The sequence below is a fragment of the Chinchilla lanigera genome, unplaced genomic scaffold (assembly GCF_000276665.1).
Source record: "Chinchilla lanigera isolate Chin_1 unplaced genomic scaffold, ChiLan1.0 scaffold00029, whole genome shotgun sequence".
Classification (NCBI taxonomy): Eukaryota; Metazoa; Chordata; class Mammalia; order Rodentia; family Chinchillidae; genus Chinchilla; species Chinchilla lanigera.
This window is the reverse complement of record NW_004955430.1, coordinates 1752081-1774674: the sequence shown is the minus strand read 5'-3', so window position 1 is coordinate 1774674 and position 22594 is coordinate 1752081. Positions and strand designations below refer to the sequence as shown.

The following is a 22594-nucleotide window of genomic DNA, read 5'->3' as shown; positions in this document are numbered from 1 at the left end:
TTCTAGCACTGAAAATCTACAGACGAAATGATAAATAATGAGCGCTGAGCAGAGCAAAGAGCAATCGTTACTTTGGGGGGGTTGTGGTACTGGAATTTGAACTCAAGGCCTTCACAATGAGCTACATTCTCAACCCGTTTTGAATTTTTTGTTTTGAGACAAGGTGTCGCCAAGTTGCCTGGGCCCTGCGTGGACTTGGATTGCTGCCATAGCCTCCCAGGGGGCCGGGATTGCAGGGATGTACCAAATGCACAGCAGTGATCATTCGTTCTAAGAAAATGGTAAAGACTGTGTGCAGCGAGGCGGGTGGCCGGTGGCTGAGCACAAGTCCTACAAGCTATTCCATTCTGAGAATGTCCTCAGAAACGTTCCTGTCCTAGAGGGTGTTGCTGACTGCGGCTTGTGAGCTGGCGCTGTGTGCTGTAGGATCCTGTGACTTTGCCCGTTAGTTCCCGAGGGCTGCATCTGAGGCTTGGGAGGCCCCATGCAGATTTTTCTGAGAGGCTGTTTGACGTTGTCTGGTTGTAGGTACACAGGCTTTCTCCTTCCCAAGGTGCTCCAGCAAGTGCCCATTGTAGGTATTTGCTGTGCTGTTGCCCTCACATTGTGCTGGGGCCTATCCGGGACATGAAGAAATGGGTGATTCTAGCCCTTGAAGAGCTTGATCCAGTTGGAGAGAGCCCCCTTCTCCAAACACAGGCCGATGTGGAACAGAGTAGCAATAATATGTTTAAAAATCTGAGCTTCCCAGGTTTTGGACAAGTAGAAAACATAAAAGGGAGAGAAATAAGACAGGATATTTAGAATACAGAGTCTGCTGCAGAAGGATTTAAATAGCAAGAAAGGGTTCTGTCGGTTTGCTCAGGAGGTGGAAGAATGTGGATGCGAAGCTGGTGGGAGGGGGTATTTATGTTTCTGCTATGGCCACTGGGAGCCATGGAAGGTTCCAGAGCAGAGAAGTAACATGGTGGTGGAAGTCCAGCAGTCACTTGTCTTTAGCGTTCGTTTGGAGCTTCCTTATGAGGGAACGTGCCAGGGAAGATGTGGGTTTGGGAGTGAGCCCAGAGAAGCGGAACGGCTCCTCTGTCTACCCCAGGTGAGGCGTGTGTCCCTCCAGGAACGCTGACAGATGCTGTGCGTGGTGCTGTAGGAGCCACCACTGAAAGAGAGGGCAAGTGCACGGGGCCCAGAGGCTCCGGTTCAGTGCAGACTGCACCCAAGCAGACGGAGCTGAGCCCTGGCAAGGAGGCAGAGAGAAAGCGGTGGGCGTGGAGAAGACAGGGAGCTTGCCGAGTGCGGTTCACTGTTTCCTTCCTCCCATGAGAGTGGTTTTATTTGTGAGTGTGGAGCTGCTTCCGATTTTTTGAAGAGGTTTTACAACCGCGGTTCTCACTCTGGCTGCGCCGTATGGTCACCTGGGGACTTTTTTTTTGGTCTTTTTTTTTGGTCTTTTTTTTTGGTCTTTTTGAGACACTGTGGGTCTCACTATGCAGTTCAGGCTGACTGCAAGCTCACTTTGTAGCCCAGGCCGGCCTCGAACTCACAATGATCCTCCTACCTCAGCCTCCCGAGTGCTGGGATTACAGGCGTGCGCCACCACGCCCGGTGCCTGGGGAGCTTCTGTGACCTACTGATGTGCATGCCCTAACCCAGACAGATCAGCATTTATGGGAGACAGAGCCCAAGCCTAGTTTTTTTTTAAAAGTTCTTTAGGATGTTCTAGAATGCAGCAGGCTTCAGACCCTCTGCTTTAGGGGAAGAGAGGTGGAAGTGTTCTAGGCAGCTGAGTTAGATAGAAATATTACAGGCAGTCAGACGGGCCAGGCCCTCAAAGGAGCCCACGTGAAAGACAAGGTACCTTGTGAATAGAAACTGTCTTTGCTATGGGCTAGACCTCAAGACAAAATGCGCCCACATACCTCCCTAGGTGTGAACATCAGGGATTGATATTCTAAATAGGTATCAATCACCTTGAAAAAGCCAGGAAGTCATTAGCCCAACCCCCTACAGGAAGAGCCCCTGTTCTGTATTCATGCCCCTTGCTACATCCCCATTTGATTCCAGTTTACTCCATTTTACCTGAACAGTTATACTTGTAATCTTATTGGCTGACCATAGTTTTGTCCCACCTCTTCCCCACCTTGTAATTTCCCATTTCCCCCCATCTTGGATCCGCCTCACCTCGAGGTTTTGCTCTATAAAGTCCCTGGGAAGGGCAAGGTCCTTGGCAACCCACTCGGGCCCCCTTCTGTCCCTCTCTTGGACGGAGGCTTTCTTTCCCTCAGTAAATATATTCTGCTGTTAACCTCCGTTGTTCCTAAAATTCATTCTTCGATTTTAGAGAACACAAACTCAAAGCCCCAGTTCAGGTTGGGAGTTTCTATTTTCCTGCATCAGAAGTACTGACAGGTGTCTGTAAAACCTCTCCGAACAGCTGCCTGTATCTCTCTGTACTTTGAGTCTCGGGATGAGTCCAGTAGCTGTGCCAGAAGGGAAGAGACCATGAGTTCATTTTCTGATGAGCGCTTTCAGGGATAAGCGGGCTGCTGGGCTAAACGTTACCGTAGCCTTCACTTGGCTCTGTGTACGTTAACAGGCACCTCCATGTAGTCCTGTATTTGTGTGACGTGTTTGGCACCGGTGTGCTGAGAGAAATAATGGTGAAAGCGTCCATGGAGGAGACAGAGAGAGGGGGAGAGAGAGAGAAGAGAATTAGGTGGATTAGGCTGGTTTGAAGACTTTAGCTTCTCTATCACGTTCTTTCAAAGGGGCTTCTGTTGATAGCCTTACTGAAGTAACGTGGTGTTTAGGTGTGGTCGTGCACCCCTGTAATCCTAGCTGCTGGGGAGGATCACAAGTTCAAAGTCAGCCCGGGCATCTTGGTGAGACCATGTCTCAAAGTGTAAAGGGTGGAGATGTAGCTCAGTGGTAGAACACTTGCTTTGCATGTGAGAGCACTGGGTTCAGTCTCTAGTACCAGAAAAGAGGAAAGACAGGCAGGCAGGCAGGCAGGGAGACAGACAAACAGAGAGGCAGACAGAGACAGAAATGAACCTGGGCGCAGACACACTCAAAATCAAGTTTTCCTAAACCAGGGATGGCAAACCTTTTGTAGACCGAGGGGCCACCTTGCAACCCCAAACCTGCTTATTTACCACAAAGTGCCAGCATTTCGATTAAACCTGAATGCTCGGCTGCTGGGGCAGTGGTGGGCTTGGTTAGCATCTGGCGGAGAACTCTGCTTCATGTGGCGTGTGTGCCATGGTTCACCACCACCGCCCTAAACTCTCATCGGAGGCACTGTTTCTTTGTTGTTTGTTTGTTTTTGTTTTTGTCTTTTTGAGACGGGGTCTCACTATGCAGTTCAGGCTGGCCTTGAGCTCACTTTGTAGACCAGTTCGTAACGATCCTCCTACCTCAGCCTCCCCAGTGCTGGGATTACAGGCGTGCGCCACCACGCCGGGCATCAGAGGCACTGTTGAACCCAAGCCGCAGTGTGGTAAAATCCTAAATGCCCTTTGGGAGACTTAGGGAATGCAAAACACCCATGGGGATGCTTGCTTGGAAAATGGCCAATGTTGGAAGCTTTAATCAACAGTTATGGAATAAAGCCCATACCAGCACCCTCCGGTGAGAGTCATTTGGGTCGCCAGCCACCTCCAGAAGATTGGAGGGACTTAGGGGTCTAGGGGTTCAGGACTCGGGTTCCATTCTCAGCCAGCTGCTTCCTGGCTGTGTGCGCTTGGACAGCTCTGTCTCCTGCTAACAGAGATCTATCTACCCTGTAGGGTGGCTGCCGGGAAGGACAGAATGAGAAGTGTTAGGAAAGTTAGCAAGGTTCCTCTCACGTGGTTATTGCTCATCACACTTCACCCGAAATCGTGTGGTTCTAGTGTACAGTTTGGCAGACTTCAGTACCACACCACAGTGCCTTGCTCGGGTCTTCCTGGTATGCCAAGGTCAGGAGTGTTGTCTAGAGGAGCAGGTGGGAGAGGGCTGTCTGGGGAAATGTCTGCAGGTGGCATAGATCCCTGGGCCAGCGCTGCCCCACATGGCCCTCGGCTGTCCCGTCCATGGCTTCCGGCCTTTAGGGTTTATTGCCTTGCCTCACTTACCCTAGCCGTAGCTTCTGTTCCACACCAAGGAGGGCAGGAAAGATGGGCGTGCTTTCCTGGAGCGTTCTGGACGGCTGACGCTAGCTCAGGAGGTGGGGGTCTGGCTTCAAACGTTGGCTCATACGAGTCTTCAGACTTCCCCGCTTTCCCAGGAGCATGCAAGCAGTCGGCAGCCAGGCTTTTTCCTTCAGTTCACAGCAATGAAAGTTTGAGGTGGGAGTTATTTCCTTTTGGTCAAACTGGATGGTAGTATCAAGCAGTCTAAAAAAAAGTTTAGGTGATTTTACAAATAGGGATGAACTTGCTCCACTGAAGCGGATTAAGAGTATTTCTGAGAAAAAATCACCTTATCTATCTTGTTTCCCGTTCTCTTTCTGTAACTGTGGCAGATGGGTTTAAGGGCTACTGTGGGTTCCCCCCATTTTTGGGGGTTTTTTGGAGTGGTACTGGAGATTGAACTCATGCCTCATGCATGCTAGGCAAGCACTTTATGGTTATCACATTCATTTAGTCAGTGAGGTGTGGTGGCATTCGCCTGTAATTTTAGTGCTTGGAGGCTGAGGCAGGAGGATGACCATGTGTTTGAGGACAGCTTGGGCTACATAGTTGAGTTCAAGCCCAGCCTGAATTGTATAGCAAGCCTGTCTCAAAAGAAAAAAAAGAAAACATTATATATAGTCAATTTTGTTGGTCTCTTTAAAAGGTAATTTAATTTCATTTTAACTGATAAATAATAATAGTATATATTTCTAGGATATAGTGTGTTATTATGACAAATACTTCATGAAATGATTAAATCAAGCTAATTAACATATCCAGCACCTCACACACTTATCATTTCTTTGTGGTGAGAACATTTGAAGTCTATTTTTAGAAACTTGGAAACATACATTGTTATTAACTGTAGTTACCATGCTGTGCAGTTGATCTCTAAGACTTACTCCTCCTGTCTGACTGAATCTTTTTTTTGTTTTGTTTTTCGTTTTTCTCTGGTACCAGGAACCGAACTCACGACCTTGCGCTTGCCAGGCAGGCGCTTTTGCCGCTGAGCTAAATCCCCAGCCCCCTCTGACTGAATCTTTATACCCTTTGACCAACATCGCCCGTGCTCCCACCCGCCCATCTAGTCCTCTGACAACCACCATTGACTTCTTGCTTCTGGAGCTTCTTCCTTCATGTACTTTTACAGTGAAGGCGAGGCAGACCCTCTGGGTGAGCAGTGGCGAACCTTTTAGAGACCAAGTGCCCAAGTTGCAACCCAGAACCCTGTGTTTATCGTAACGTGCCACCACTGCAGTTAAGCCTCAATTTTCGGCTGCCGGGGTGACTTCACTCAGGAGCCAACAGGGAGGGCTCTGTGTGCCTGCTGTGGCATGTGTGCCGTAGGGTTGGACCTCTATTCTAGGTGGTGTGTGTCTCGGGGTTGTCCTGTGCATGCAGGATGTTTGGTGGCATCCCTGGCTTCAGCCTGTTAGATAGTGCTCCCCTTGCCTCTGTGGCAGTCAGAAATATCTCAGCATTGCCATATGTCCCTGAGAGCAAATTCCCCTTTGTTCTGAGAACACTGACCTAAACATAGGGTATCTTTGCAGAAATATGTTAATTAGGGTGTCATTTTGGGATGTCAACGCTGATATCAGGACCTATGCCCTATCTTTTTTCTTTGTGTGTCTGTGTGGTATTAGGGCTTGAACCCTGGGCCTTAGTACTGAACAACATCCCCAGCCCATTTTATTTTTCATTTTGACACACGGTGTTGCTGCATTGCCTAGGCTAGGCTTGACTCTAGGTTTTTCCTGCCTTACCCTCCCAGAATGCATGGGTTACACGCATGCACCGGAATGCTGGGCTCCATGCACTATTTTGTAGCTGTTGCTTCCTATCTGCCAAATACTTTCCTAACATTACTGTAGGCTATTTTATCAACAAGTTTACATTTAGAAAAATAAATTGCATACAGAGTAAAAGAATAGAATGCAGTGTCTTCCTAGTCATACTGCACCTTTCTTGGTCAGAGTTCTGTCCCCAACAGGAAAAGCACTTAGGATGTGGAACATGAAAGGTACGTAGTCCGAGTTTATACCCAGTAACAACAGCTTTGTAAAACCCATGTCCAAACTTTAAACTCAGAAATATTTCAAAGCAGGCCAGCAAGTGCTTACTGAGCCCCTGGTAGCTGCCCAATAGAGTTGGACGTTTTAGTTTTTTGGGGTTCGATAAATATTTGTTGGATGAATAGACATTACAGAGGAAGTTATAACTGTGAATTTATTGGATGAATGGACATTAGAAAGACAAGGGAACAGAAAGTGAATACTAGCCAGCATCATCCGGATGCTCCCGCACTTCACACGGTGGTGCATTTCCCCTTGAGCTGGAATTTTTTAAAATTAATATTATTCCTCTGATGAATGAAGCAACGGATGCTCAGTCTGGTTTCTGAGATTCCATATTTTCCCCTACTTTAGACATCAGAATGTATCTGTTTATTTGCTTGGAATTGAATGAGCTCATTTACAGCTCCACTGTTGAAATAAAAAAAGCCAGACAATTTGGTAGTAAAATAACCCAAAGCAGAGAACATTGTAAACCTGAAGAACTTATTCCCCCAATGTAAGACGGTGAGATGTTTTTAGCATTTTGCCTTTATATTCAGAAATAGCTACATTAACATACTGCTCAAGGGATTTGTGGCTCTGTACAAAAGTTCTGAAATACGTATTTTTAGCTGCGTACGAAACCAGCTGAGCATGGTGCCGTGGACGTAGTCGGTTCACTCACAACGAAGTGTGTATTGTTGGATGGACCAGCCTTAAGAGGCATGTCAGATGAGCTTAAAGTGCTTGCTGATGGCTTCGCTCAGCCTTTGCTAAAGAACTTAAGAGTCTTCTGCTAAAGCCTGTCAAGTCGCTACATTTACAGGTGTGCACCTCCCTGCCCCCAGCAACTTTGTCCTTTTTTTTCTTTTTTCTTTTGGTCTTTTTGAGACAGGGTCTCGCTGTGCAGTTCAGGCTGGCCTTGAGCTCACTTTGTAGGCCAGGCTGATCTCGAACTCACAATGATCCTCCTGCCTCAGCCTCCCGAGTGCTGGGATTACAGGTGTGCACCACCATGCCCAGCCTAATCAGTTTTTCATTTCATTGATTTTTCTCTTGTTTTCTCCTCTTACGTGTATTTATTTTCTTCCTTCTACGTGCTTAAAATTTATTATGCTCTTTTTTTTTTCTGGGTTTTTGAGGCAGTTAGATTATTGATTTGATATTTTTCTTATATAAGCATTTAGTGCTTCTGTTTCCCTCTCAGTGTGGCTGTGTCTCATAAATTTGATATGTTGTTGTAGGCAGGAACAATTTCCTCTTCTCACTTAGGGTTCCAGGATAGCTTTGATGTAAAAACTGGCCAACACAGATGAACAGGAGAACAGCATAACAGATATATTTGATCAGTGTTTTACATGTGCTTGGAACCTGCAGAAATAAAGGCCCAATACTTTCAGGGATCATTTTTTTTGTTGTTGTTCCGGGAATCAAACTCACGACCTCACGCTTGCCAGGCAGGCACTGTGCCGCTGAGCTATATCCCTGGCCCTCAGGGATCATTTCTGTGGTAGGTTACTAGAGAAATTTCTCTGACTGTGTAGAGTACCAGCAATAAAGACCCAAAGACTCAGGGAAAACCGTTTGTCTTTATACTTGTGTTTGGTGAAGAACGGACGGCCATTCTTAATTGTGACCAGACAAAGGGTATGTTCTCACGGTGAAAGATCACTGGGCAGCCCAGAAAGGCCTGTCTGTCAAGATTCTTCTCCACCCCTCTAGGTAACATTTCTTTCTTCTAGGTACCTGGTAGGACCCTTTCTGAAAAGAGGGTATTCTTATCCATTATCAGACAAGGCAGATCAGAAAATTTATTTGTGGCCACATGGAAAGCCAGAGGCAGGGTAGAATAATATTTCTAGGTCTTGTGGCTGGCTTTGGGGGAGAGGGATTTTAGTTTCTATCACCCACTTTGAGAAAGAGGAATTCTAGTTACTGTGGCCTACCTTGTAGAAGAGAAGGAAGGGCAGGAGAATGTCAGAAAGATCTTGTTTCTAATCTCCTTTCCCTGAGTTCAAGGTATTTAGCATGCCAAGGCACCGAACTTTGGTATATCATGTTCTAAGCCCAAATCTTGTATTTTTTTTTTTTTTTTTTAGTTCAATGTGTTTTTTTTTTCTCTTGAAATTTCCTCTTTGACCATGGATGATTTAGAAGTGTGGGGTTTTGTTTTTGTTTTTGTTTGTACTGGGAATTGAACTCATGACCTCATGCTGGCCAGGCAGGCGCTATGCCACTGAGCTATATCCCTGGCTAGAGGTGTGTTACTTGGTTTCAAACATTTTGGAGATTTTGCTGTTACCTTTGTATTAATTTCCATTTTGAATTTGTTGATGTGTGTTTTATGGCTCAGGGTGTAGTTAATATTGGTCTGTGACACCTGGTCACTTGAAAAGAATTTGTATTCTTCTGTTACTGAATGGAGTGTTCCATAAATGCTATTGTTTGATAGTATTGTTGAGTTCTGTTATATCCTTTCTGGCTTTCTGTTGTTCTTTCAATTGCTAAGAGGGGAGTGTTGAAGTTTTCAACTACAATCGTGGGTTGATCTTTTTTCTTTCAATCTATCAGTTTTTGCATGATGTCTTTTATGGTTCTGTTGTTTGTTTATTTTATTCATTTATTTATTTAGTCTTTTTGAGACAGGGTCTCGGTATGCAGCTCAGGCTGGCCTTGAGCTCAGTTGTAGCCCAGGCTGGTCTCAACTCACAATGGTCCTCCTACCGCAGCCTCCTGCCTTGATCCTCCTGCCTAAGCCTCTGGGTGCTGGGATTACAGGTGTGCACCACCATACCTGGTGGTTCTATTGTTCAGTGTATACACATTTAGGGTTGCCGCATCTTCCTGGTAGATCACCCTTTTGTCTTTATGTTATCTCCCTGTCTGTCTCTGGTATAGTTTGAGTATTTGCATCTACTGTACCACTTAGATATCCCTAATCTGAGAATTTGAAATGCTCCAAAATCTTTAATTTGGGGGGGGCCAGGGCTGAAGGTCAAACCCAGGGTCTCCCTCCCACAGTCTGGGCAAGGGCTCTACCAGTGAACTTCATCTCTAACCCCCAAATCTGAAACTTTTTGAACATCATGTGTAGGCTCAAAAAGTTTCAGATGTCAGAGAATTTTGGATTTTCAGATTAAAGATGCACAGTTTATACCTTTTTTTCCCCTCTGACATCTACTTTGATATTTGTACTCATTTTTTGGTTTTTTCTCCGGTACCGGGAACCGAACTCACGACCTTGCACTTGCCAGGCAGGCGCTTTTGCCGCTGAGCTAAATCCCCAGCCCCGATATTTGTACTCATTTTTAATTGTATGATTTTATAACTGAGACTCTTTTTCTCCCTTCCCCCCCTTTAGGAATATATTATTCGAGTTCAAAGAGGAATTTCTGTAGAAAACAGCTGGCAGGTGAGTATGTATTGTTAGTTTGAAAAAATCTTTGAACTTGTGACCAAACCCTAATTTAGGGCATCTAAAAATCTGGAAAACAGAGCACTCATATAATTTAAGTCATATCTCTTTTAGCTATAAGCCTTCAACTTTAAGGTGAGTTTTATAAAAGGCTTTCCTATTGCCAGTTGTTTGATTAAATTATGTGTGGTATTACCAGAAAGTGTGTAGGAGTTTGTCTCTAGCGCAACCCAGAACAAGATACACATAGCCATAGTTTAGGCACATGAGGATAGAATTCAATCTACCAGGTAGAAGGGTAAGGCAGTGTCCTAGATGTTGTACACTGTGAAGCACGGCATTTCAAGGACATCCAAGTCCACTTGTAGGCAACTTCTAGTGAGACTGGGAGAGTCTTCTTGGGGTCTCAGGCTCTGTGTTCCTGTACAGGGGCTTCAAAGAGAAAAGACTTCTGGACAGATCTAGGGCTCCTTCCCATGCCAGTTGACTTGCAGAGGGTGGCTGAGTTCTGTATTGGAGAGTTCATTCTTTCCTGTTTTAGTAATTTTTTAAAAAATATTTTAAATATCAACTTTTTTGAGATCCAAAAAGATGAGATAAAATTCACCCTTTTAAAGTAAATAATTCAATGATTTTTAGAATATTCATGTTGTACATCCATCATCACAGTCAGTATTAGTACATTTTCATGATCCCCAAAAGAAATTACATATCTGTTCACAATCACTCACTATTTCTTCCTGACCTCAGTTCCCAAAACTGTGTGTTCAGAGTTTACCCACATTACGATGTGGATAACTACTTCATTTACCTTTATGGGCTAAATAATTTTCCTTTGTTGTAGATAATATCCCATTATAATCTATTAATTCACCAGTTGATAGATTTAAGATTGTTTCTATTTCTGGATTATGTCCAATTTTTATTTCTTCTTGATTCAGCTTTCATAATTCATAAGTATCTAGGAATACAGGTTCTCAAAGTAGGTATTGATCTTCTGGATTTCTGCAGGATCTGTTGTGATTTCACCCTTTTCATTCCTAGTTGCTTGGATGTGAGTCTTTCCTTTTTTTGATAAAGTTGGCAAAGGGTTTGTCAATTTTACTTAATCTTTCAAGGAACTAACTCTTCATTCATTCTTATATTGCTTTCTTAATCTTAATTGCATTAATTTCTGCTCTGATCTTTATAATTTCCTCCCTTGTATGATTGCTGGCCTTGACTTGCTCTTCTTTTTCTAGAAACTTGAGGTTTAACATTAGGTTGTTTATCTGACCTCGCTCTGTTTTTCTAATATGGAAATTCACCACTATAAATTTCCCTCTTAAAAAAAAAGATTGCTTTCCCTTTAAAAAAGAAGATTGCTTTCATTGCATCCATAAGTGCTCATGTGTTATATTGCATTATTGTTTAATTGTAGACACGGTCTAATTTTTTCTTTAATCTGTGACCCATTGGTTGTTCAGGAGAGTTTCATTTAATTTCCATTGTTTATGACGTTTTTGTGGTTTCTTTTGACATTGATTTCCTATTTATTCATTGATTTCCCCATAATTTCAGTTCCTTTGCATTTATTTAAGCATGTTCTGTGAGCTGGTGTGTGATCTATTTTGGAGAATGTCCCATGTGCAGCTGAAAAGAATGTGTATTCTGATGTTGTGTCTGTACTCTGGACATATGCAAAGTCCATTTGTTCAAAAGTTTGGTTCAGTTCTGATATTTCATTGTTGATTTTTTGTCTAGTTGATCTGTTTGTGACAGTGGGGTATTGAGGTCCCCCATCACAATTGTATTAGTGCTTATTTGATTTTTCATGTCTGTTAATATTTGGTTTATATAGTTGGGTGCTCTGGTATTTAGTGCCCAAACTTCAGAACAGTTTGGAGTGCTGGCTTGGTGGTCAAGAATTTCATCAGATGTTCTTTGTCATGGAAGTATCTTATTTCTCCATCAATTTTGAAAGGTACATCAGTCTGGGATGGAGGTTGTTTTCTTTTAGGGCTTGAAATAAGTGATTTCTCTTCTCTAGCAGCCTTTATTTTATTTATTTATTTATTTTTTGTCTTTTTGAGACAGGGTCTCACTGTGCAGTTCAGGCTGACCTTGAGCTCACTTTGTAGCCTCGGCTGATCTCAAACTTGCATGATTCTCCTGCCTCAGCCTTCCAAGTGCTGGGATTACAGGCATGTGCCACCACGCCCAGCTCTCCTAGCAGCTTTTAATATTCTGTTCTTGTGTTGAATTTGAATTTCTAGAATCTTTCATATTATATCTCTTGGTATAGATTTATTTTGGTCATGGCTTACTGGAATTGTATATGCCTCACTTAAGTGTATGTGTAATTATTTTCCCTGCTTGGGAAGTTTTCTGCTATTACTTCTTTTTTTTTTTTTTTTTTTGATACTAGGAACTGAACTCTCAACCTTGCACTTGCCAGGCAGGCTCCATGCTGCTGAGCTATAGCCCCAGCCCCTCTGCTCTTACTTCTGTGAATAGGTTTTTTTAATGTCATTTGCCCTATCTTCTGCTTTTCCATTGATTCTGATCAATCTTGTTATTCTTCTATACATCATCTAGCAGCTGTTGGATTGATTTTCATGACCCCTTGCTGTTTTTAAGAAATCTTTCTTCTTACAGTCACTAACTGTAGTCTTGTCTTCTATATTTGATATTCTGACCTTACATCAGCCCATTCTGCTGCATATACTTTCAATAGAATTTTTAATCTCCTGGATATCTGTTGCATTTGTTTCATGGATTCCATTTCTTTCCTATGATGGGCACTTATGTTTCCATCATTTTCCTAAACTTGTATAGTTTTTTTTATCTGTATCTGCTCTATCGTCACTATCCATGTCCTTCATTATGGTCACAATCTCTGTAGTTATCTGAGAAATTATTTCAGATTTGATTTTTTTTCTAGAGCCTCATTCATCTGCTTTGTTACTTCTACTGTATTACCACTTCAGAGAGTCCAGGAGGGTGGCTTTCATATTGTTCCACCTTAGTGCTCCCTGGGTTTGCCTCTGGTGAGCGTGAAGTTTGGGGTTGCATCTTGCTTCTGTGTCTTCTCATTTTCTTTTCTTTTTTTTTTAAGTTTAATTCCTTGGTTGGTACTTGTAAATTGCTTGTGACAGGTAGCTTTATTGCTAGTATTGATACTACCCTTGATCTTAGCCAAAAGGCCAAGAAGCAATATTATTGCTAGTATTGAGAACCCTTAGGAAACGACTACCTCTCAGAGATGTCTTCCAAATATAGCTGGCTTTTGGGTTTTGAGTCTGTTGCAAGATACTGCCTCTTTTTTTTTCTTCTGTATGTCTGTGTGTCTTTTTGAGACAGGGTCTCGCTATGCAGTACAGGCTGGCCTTGAGCTCACTTTGTGGCCCAGGCTGGTCTTGGACTCTCAGTGATCCTCCTGCCTCAGCCTCCCGAGTGCTGGGATTACAGGCCTGCACCACCATGCCTGACTCCCTACCTCTTTAATTTATTGTGGATGAGAAGTTGTTGTGTTCTTGGCCTAGCCTGTGGTTCTTCAGCACTGGCCTATAGTATTGTTTATGACCCTTAGGCAATCTCAGTGTTGGCATACCAGGAAGAACAACTATGTCACCTTGACTAAAGTAGTACAGTCAGTAATAATAATAGCATTAAACACAGGCTAGAAAATGACAAATTGTGATAACTATTAATTTGCCACCTTTAGCTGTATGAACTAGATTTGTGATTATATGATGAAAGCTAAAACAAACCAGAAAGTGTATACTGTATGCCCTTGATACGGCAATTTTACCCTTGGGGAGAAATTTTCAAAGGGAGTAGGGGAAAAAATAGACAAATAGAAGAGGAGGAAGGGATTAGAAACAAAGGTGGAATACAAAGGAAGATTATTCAGACTTTGAGAAGCTGGTACAGAAGACAGGAGGGAAGAAAGAAATACAAACAAGAACAGAACAACAACAACAATAAAACTAGAAACAATGTTCACAATCATAAAAACAAGAACAAACAAGAAAAAAACAAAACAAAAAACAAAAAAAAGAAGAAAACAATATCCACTGAAGGTGTATCTCTGCTGTCACTGGCAGGCAGAGCCCAGATCGACATTGGTTAATCCCAGCAAGCCTGTACCTTTCCACTGAAGTTCAGGCTGGTTTCTGGCTGTGAGGCTGGAACCCGATTTGTTCACCCTGAAACACTCCGTGTGCCTCCTGGTGGCTGGAAAGCCCCTCGACATCCTGCTGACTTGAACTTGGTTCCACCTCACTCTGCCACTGGAGCCAGCCTGCAGCTGCTCTGAGTTCTGAACTTCCCTCCAAGATGGCTGTGGGCCACTTGCCCTCTCCCAGGGGACATCTGAACCCCAATAACTCACGAGCTCCTGCAGTCTGCTGTGCCCGCTGCTCCGTTGCGCTGGTACATTTCTCCATGGAGGTCTCTGGGGTCTCCAGCAGTCAGCGTGGGTCTGCAGGTTTGAGTTGCCCCTCCAAGGCAGTGGGTCAGGGCTCAGGGAGAAAGCACTGCCTGCCACCTCCTTCTGTGCTGAGATCTCTTCCCTCTCCTGGGGGCTTCAGTTCTTGCTTTAGATCCTTACTGAATCCTGGGAAGCTACTTCCCTCCTTCTTCTCTTCCTCACGTTTTGCTGCATTCCGGTATCTGGACACCAAATCTTGAAGAGGCTCTTTCTCTGCTGTTCACCACTCCACCATCTTCCTAGAAGTCTCCTGCTTTAGTAATTGTATTTACCATCCCTCCTCCTTCCAAAAGTCCTACCTTGCACTTCACAGCCCAGCCTGAGTTTTTTCCCCACTTTAAGCAGTTCTGACCACAGTGGCCCACACATTGCCTAGAATTTCCAACTGCTTTTTAAAAAAAATAATTATTACATTTTACATTTGTTTAGTATTTATGAAGTATTCAGCACTGGTTCAAGCACATTAATTCACTCTAAACCAATCCTATGTGGTACTAGTACCCTCATTTTACATTTGAGGTGTAACCTGTCCGAGGTCACCTTACTTAGATCCTCGGCAGAACAGCGTGGGAACTTGCCTGTTCTCTGGTTAGTTATCTCACTATCTTTCGTTCTTATCAGAGAGGTCTTTTATTTAACTCTCTGATATTTATTTGACAAGCAGGACAAAGAGCAGCATCCTACTAGAAGAATCAAGCCCTGCCGCAGTTTCCTAGTTCCACTGCACTGGAGACTTCTGAGTACTCAACAGAAATGTCCTCTCAGGCTCCCCCAAGACCTACTCAATTAGACTCTCTGTGTGTGGGTTTCCTGGTAAATTCCTGGTAATTGTTCTACACACTAACATTTGAGAATTGCTAATAAAAGCTGAAGTCAAGCTGGGCATGTTGGTACTGGCCTGTAATCCTAGCACTCTGGGAGGCCGAGGCAGAAGAATCACAAGTTTGAGCCAAGCCTGGGCAACTTAGTGACGCTCGGTCTCAAAATAAATAAAAAAAAGATTTAAAAGGACTGGAGATACAGCTCAGTGTGAAGGCCCTGGGTTCAGTCTCTAATACAATCAATCAGTCAATCAATCAGAAAAAAAATGCTGTTGTAAAATTATTCAAATGTGGAATAATGTTTTTATCCAGAGCTACCAGCATTTGGTTGTGGTCTAATCAAGGGCATCAACACACAGAAGAAAATAGGCAGTGGGGAATAGACTGTCTACCAAGAGGGAGAGCCTGAGAGAAATCAGGGCAAGTTAGGGCAGCCCTACCTGTGGGTGCAGTCCAGGCTTCAGGGCCTCACCTGGCACAAGTTTTAGCCACAGCAAGGATGAAGTGGGCTCAGAGCTGCCCATTTCTTTTGCCTTTCTTTTGGATTCCCTGCTGCATTAAACTTTTTTTTTGGTAATCATTATTTCGTCTCCATGAACCTGGTTAATAAGAAAGTTGTTTGAAAGACTGTTTGCCCTGGGAACAAATACTTTCACTTATCTCTTGGTGTCTTTTGAGTTGTCTGGCGATAAACATTTTGGCATGGCGCAGCCACTTGGGCATGACTAGGCCTGTTTTCTGCATCTGCGAGGTTAAACAGGGTAAGTACCAGAAAGGCCATAGCCCACTTATCACACGTGCCACAGCTCTAGCGTGGCAGAAAATGTTAAGGGAAATGGAAAGAGGTGTCCTTCTTGAATCAAAACACCGCTGTCTTGTCTCTTACAGATTGTTCGAAGATACAGTGACTTTGATTTACTGAACAACAGCTTGCAGGTACATGTTTGCAAACTACAGCAATACAGTGTCTTTTTTTTTGTTTGTCTTTTTGAGGCGAGGTCTCACTATGCAGTTCAGACTGGCCTTGAGCTCACTTTGTAGCTCAGGCTTGTCTTGAACTCATGACGATCCTCCTGCCTCAGCCTCCCGAGTGCTGGGATTACAGGCGTGCGCCACCACACTCTGCTTACAGTGTCTTTGAAATTGTTTGGAAACACTGTTTGTTACCTTTCCATCACTGTAAGTAAATACCTGAGATAGTCAATTGACAAAGAGGAAAGATGTATTTTGGCTCACAGTTTTGGGGTTTCAGTCTGTGATCAGTTGGTCCTGTTGCTCTGGCCTGGGGTGAGGCAGCACATCATCGTGGAACAGTATGGCCAGAAAACAAAAGAAAGGATGATCAGGAGGGAGATGTCCCATATGCCTTCCTAGGGCGTGTCCACAATGACCTAGGAGCTACCAGGCAGCCCAAAGAGCCCCTACTAGGCCACTCAAGGTTCTGCCACTCTCAGGACCAAAGTTCTAACACATGGGCCTTTGGAGGACGTTCAGAATCCGAACTACAGCAAATGGCATATCAGGAACAAGAGTGTAACAGATTTCCTTGGCAAAGGGGAGATACCCTAACAGGTGATGTGTGGCTCCAGAAACAAGCATTTGGCCTTGGGAAGCAAAGACAGGATCTCTGCAAGTTCAAGGTCAGGCTCAACTGTATGATGAGACCCTGTCTCAGAAAAACAGAAAGCAACCAACCAAACAAATGTTTGGGATAAACAAGTGATTTATAATTAATAGTTACCGTGCAGCTGAGTGCAAGACTATTTTAAAACAGTCGTAGTCCTGACGTATCATCTGTGTTTCACAGATTAGGACTGCTTTTGCTCTGAAGGGCGTATTTTGAAATTCCTGTGATGTGTTCTAACTCGGTGGCTGTAATGGAAAGGATGAGCTGCAGTCTGTCTGGAAACAGCCGGGGGCTGGTAATGGTGGAAGAGTCTGGTTTCGGGGGTGCTGCACCACAGGAAGCACTGGGAATAACAACAGTGTCTCCCTGGGTAGATTGCTCTTCAAGTAACGTGGGCTGCTGAACTCAGGCTACTGGGCCTGGGGCATACCTAAAATTTGAGTGGTAACAGAAACACTTTTCAGCCAGGCCAGAGTGCTTGGCATATAACTAGCTCAGCCAGGAGGCAAAGAACTGCTCCCTGCTAGCCACCAAGTGTTCTGTGTGAGCCCTAGTGCAGTCCTTAAAGGTCAGGTGGACGGCTGGCTAGGAGGAAGCGCGGTGCTCTCCTTCCTTCAAACGACCACGTTTCATCCGTCAGACTTCAGAAAATAGCGTTTGTGGAGCCCAAACTTCATTTGCAATACTGCTGAAAGCATGAGTACCTTATTTTCCTTACGAAAGTATCAGCCTGAGTGTCTAGACGTTTATGTAATTGCCGCATGGTCATGCATTTGACATGTTGTCTTCTTTAATTTTAGCATGACCAGTTTAAATCTCCAGAGAGAATACTGGCAGAGGTCAGATTCTGTTTGTTTCACTTATGAGTTTTAATTGCACATTCTGTGCATTTGGACAGAGGCTAGGCTTGTGATAGCTTTAAAGAGAAAGCACTGATGCATAGTTTGTTCCCATAGCAGATTTTCCAGGGACGATCTTCCCACTAGTGTTAGTGACCCACAATGGTGTGAACATTTGGAGAGTTAGCTCTGAGCCTGCTGCTGTGTTTGAACCTTTATGTACAAACAAACCTTTGCATAGTATTAAAGCATGGAAGTGATCTTTGTACAATGTGTTTTTTTTTGAGTAAGACCCATGGAAACTTGAAATTGCCTAAACTCAATCTCTGAGAGTGCTGGTAGGAAAGAGGGTTTTGTATCCTATTTGCTTTGTTTTGTTTGTTTTTTGAGACAGGCAGTTTAGGCTCGCCTTGAGCTCACTTTGTAGCCCAGGTTAGTCTCGAACTCACAAAGATCCTCCTGCGTCAGCCTCCTGAGTGCTGAGATTACAAATGTGCACCACTGCGCCCAGCCCATTTGCTTTTAATATGGGAATATAAGCCTAAACCTCTATGATTTTTCACTTATGGCCCTTTTTGATAGAATAGAGTTTTATTTTTGCTTCAGTATAATTTTTCCTTTTAAAATGAGGACTTTCAGTGTGCATCTTACTTCAAAGGCAAAGAGTCACTTGTGTTGATGTTGGCTTGAGTTGAGCAGAGTACAGCCAGACATCCCTTCAGTGGGAGATGGCTCCAAGTAAACAAGCAGAAGAAAGCACATATGGCTTTTTGGCAACAAGATAATTTCAAAACACCTTCTAAAAACAGATGAAAAGGACTCCAGAACTGCAGATTGAGCCATGACGTGATTTTCACTGTTCAGTACTTTTTTTTTTTTCTGTCTTTTTCAGATAGGGTCTCACTCTGCAGTTCAGGCTGGCCTTGGCTCACTTTGTAGCCCAGGCTGGTCTTGAACTCACAATGCTCCTCCTGCCTCAGCCTCCCGAGTGCTGGGATTACAGGAGTGCACCACCACGCCCGACTCACGGTTCAGTACTTCTGACAGATAAATAGTTCCTGTTGAAGAACGAGAAGTAGCTGGGCCTGGTGGCGCACGCCTGTAATCCCAGCACTCGGGAGGCTGAGGCAGGAGGATCATTGCGAGTTCAAGACCAGCCTGGGCTACAAACTGAGCTCAATGCCAGCCTGAACTGCATAGTGAGACCCTGTCTCAGAAAGACAAAAAAGCAAAAGAAACAACAGCAACAACAAGAAAAACGAGCAGTATAATACATATATGGAGTGGTATCTGAGACCAGCAGGAACATACCCAAGTGGAAATAAAGCATAATGTAAAGTTGTATGTGCCGTGTGAAGGATTTTTGAAACATTGAGACTTGGAAGGAAACATGCCAGAATGCTAGCAGTGGTGATCCCCCGGGCATCAGATTATGTGTTATGTTTTCTTCTGGTTCTTTATACCTGCTCTACTTTCCAAAGTCTGCACAAACACATTGATGTAAACTATATAAGCAGAAAAGTAGAAAACATCTATATTTTCCAAAAATTTTATAGTGAGAATATATTGTAACAACAACAAAATCATCACCTTATTTTAAATAAATGCAATGTCAAGACACCAGCTATCTAAGTGGATAGTTTATAATGAAGAAAAAGAAAGGAGCACTTGGTTGAAATGGTAGGAACTGGGCAGAGGGCAAAGGAACCTTCCCTTTGCACTTGGGAAGAGCCCCAGCCCTTCCCTCTGCCAGCACCGAGACCTTGAGCCTCTCGTTTCTCCTCCTAGGCTTCGCTTTCACACCCGAAGTGAGGGTAACTTCTGAAGTCTCACATGATGTGAATTTTTGCAATTCCAGTTTTACTACCATCGTTGACTTTGGGGAGGAAATTGGAACAAATTAAAGGTCTGTCAAGAGCTTAGAGCTCACTGGACTACGGCCTGAAATATAATTGAAGGTGGTTTGCAGGACACTAAGATCTAATGATGCAAGAGAATAAGAGATGAGAGTTGGCGTTTGAAGGCTTTTCCTCCAGGTGAAAGCTGGTGCTTGTGAGACTGGGATGTAGTTTGTCACATAGAGGTTTCTGCTAGGCTAGTACAGGTCAAATGAGGGTTCTGGAGCCTCCTTGGGGGTCATGTTTTGCATTATCGCGCTGTAGTTGATAGGAATGGAATCTGAGGTTCTCTGCTTGCTGTGTTATCCTCTTTTCCTTTTCAGAGGAGGTGAAGAAGGGACTTGGTAGGGCCTATTAAAGGGGAATGCTGGTAAAATGAGGTGATGGGTGTTCTGGCCTGAAGTCCTCACTGCAGAGGTGTCTAGGAGATCGGTGGCGAAGAGACAGTCTGTGTGCTGGCACTGTATTGTCCCCGCCCTTCTAATAGGCATTGGCTTTCCAAATTTTGTATTCTGTGGTTGGTAAGCATTTTAGATATCATGGGAGAAAGCTGAAATAGTAAATAAATGTCTCTTGAATGCTAATCTTTTTTTAAAGAGGGGCTGAGGATTTAGCTCAGCGGCACAGCGCCTGCCTGGCAAGTGCAAGGTTGTGAGTTCGATTCCCAGTACCGGAAACCACTCCCCCGACCAAAAAAAAGAAATCTTTTTTTAAAGAAAATTTGAAAACAACACATATAAGCTGGGCATGGTGGTGCATGCCTATATACCAGCCCTCAGGAAGCTGAGGCAGGAAGATCACTGTGAGTTTGAGCCCAGCCTGGACTACCTAGTGAATTCAAGGCCAGCACAAACTACATAGAGAGAACCTGTCTCAAAAGAAAAACAACAACAAAAAACTCACATTATATGGTTTTGTACTTTAAGTGGTATTTATTATGAAGTCTTTACTTTAAGCCTGTCTCATGTAGCAGGGACACTACAGTATAATAGAAGCTGTAAGCAAAACAGAATTCTTTGATGATTTGGAAGAAGGGAGCGGATGTTTGATCAGTAGATTTTCCTACAGTGAAATGAAGCCTTGAAAAATAGATTGAGCTGGGCAAGTGCAAGGCCAGCCTGGCCTACATAGTGAGTCCACGCCAGCCTGAACCACATAGCAAGACCCTGTCTCCAATAAACAAAGAAAGAAAAATTGATTAAAGCTTAGAGGCCTCACATTTCAAGACAAATATTTCATCAAATTCATTCTAGTGTCCCCCCCTTGAATGAAAAATAGCCAAAATATTGGGGCTTGAATCTAGTGATGTCAGACATGACGATGTCTGTGGGATGGGTGGTGTGGGGTTCAGGTAGGCTGTGTGGGAGTGGTACGAGCTAGTTAGTGTCTTGATTACAGGTTAGTAGTAATTTTTTTCTTATCCTCATTGTGTATATAATCAATTTGATAGAGGGGATTTTCTTTCATGTTTAATTGAAAATGTACTAAAACTTAATGGACAGGTGCAAAAAATAAATCCTCTTTTGCAACCCAGAGCTCTTGTTCGGTACAAGTTTTGAGACATAACAGAAGGAATATTACTGCTAGGCACAGTGGTGCAAGTCGGTGATCCTGGGACTCCGAGGCTGAGGAGAGAAGAATGAAGCTTGGACTGTATCATGAGAGTCTACCTCAGAAAACAAAGCAAAAACGAAAAATTACCATAACCTAACACAAGCTAAAGTGATGGTGTTAACTAGTAAAAAAAGAAAGGGCTAGTAAATGAGCATTGTAGACATTTCATAGTAAAAAAATAAAAATTACTAACAGCTTACTCCCAGAGGTGCAGTTGTTAAGCAATGGTCTGAGTCCTGTAGATACTTTTTGTGCCTGTGGAGGCGTATCTCTGGGTGCACACATGCGTGCAATCACACACAAAGGTGACATTCTGTGATTTCATAAAAAGGTTTAAAAGAGTTGTGTTTTAGGTTACGTATTACCCTTGACTTAATATTTTATGCCCCTGAGTAAAAATAAAATACAGCCATTGGTTTGTGTGTGTCATAGATAAATAATACACTTTTTCATAGCATTTTATTTAGCTAATAAAAGAACTGCAATTAGGGAAAGCCTGATTGTAGGAATGAAGAAAAGTAACCTGAAATTTAAGTGTCTTGCCTACCAGTAAGTTATGCCAGCATAGAAAATTCACTATAATTGCCCTCCGACGTATTTGTACAGGTGCTAGAGAAACAGGCGGTGGTGGCATTGCCAGCCAGCCTTTCCTCAGGTCCAGGATCACCTTCAAGGTCTTCACTGCGCTGCATCGTTGTCGCTCCAAAAGCACGGAGCGGAGCAGTCGAAGCTCGATTTGCGCACGTGTGGTTGAGACCGCATCCCTTTCTGAGTTCAGGATGTCCTTACCATCAATCGATACACGCGCCGCCAGGACTGAGCTGATACAAGCACAAGGGTCGAATAGCACTGCTCTTTGAAAGTCACTTTGCTTGCGAAATTAAAATGCCAATCTGATAGTTTAAAATATAGACTAAAAAACAGACTCAAGAGTTTCAAGTGATCTGGAAAATGGTATTGGATTGAACAGCTGCATTTACATTTCCTTCCTCCCCAAACCTCACATACACACATACATACATACACACACACACATACACACACACACACACACACACACACACACACACCTGCCAGAGACAAACAGAACAACGGGAAAAGCATCGTAAGCTGAGAGCGCCTTGGATGAGAACTCACTGATGAAGCGTGTGCTGGAAGGCAGGCTTCTGGGAACTACATAATCTTTTGGGGGTCTCAGTTTACCTCCAAAAGGTTCAGCTGTTATAGCTGAATATGGCTATTACAGGTATATATTAATAGCTATATTTGAATATAGCTATTACAGGTATCATTTATCTAATGTAAACAACTAAATTATAACTAAATTGTAATGTGACCCTGTTGGGAAAATGTGGATAGGATGTGTGCGGGGTAAGGTCAGAATTGTGAAGGAATTTAATCCTCATCTTCCATAACAGGAAACACATAGATAAGGCCTAAAAATGAAATATTAGGGTGTAACAGCCTCATCAGTCCCCGGTGCCCAAAGATAGCTGAACAAATTGAAAAGAATTGAATGTGGCTGTCTCTGGAGAGAGGAGAATGGGTCTGTCATCTTGTCCTAGGGGTGCTGGGAGACAAAGTTTCACGGGACTGACAGTAACAATTTTTTAAAGATAATGTGCTCTTGATGTTACGTTCCTGTGTAAATTTAGAAACTTTTGTTTGAAATTTAAAGTTTTAAAGTCACTATGT

General features: G+C 43.5%; 1 protein-coding gene across 9 annotated transcripts in view; it reads left to right on the top strand.

Moving 5' to 3' along the window:
• Positions 1-22594, top strand: part of Pxk (PX domain containing serine/threonine kinase) — a 66467-nt gene that overhangs the window by 6000 nt on the left and 37873 nt on the right. For 8 of the 9 annotated variants that reach the window (XM_005387294.2, XM_013515643.1, XM_013515647.1 and 5 more), the window contains 2 exons: positions 9573-9623; positions 15810-15857. The gene's annotated coding sequence lies outside the window, so the exon portion shown is untranslated. Of the gene's footprint in view, positions 1-9572; positions 9624-15598; positions 15683-15809; positions 15858-22594 lie in introns of those variants that run through there. The other variant, XM_005387295.2, reaches the window with a different exon arrangement.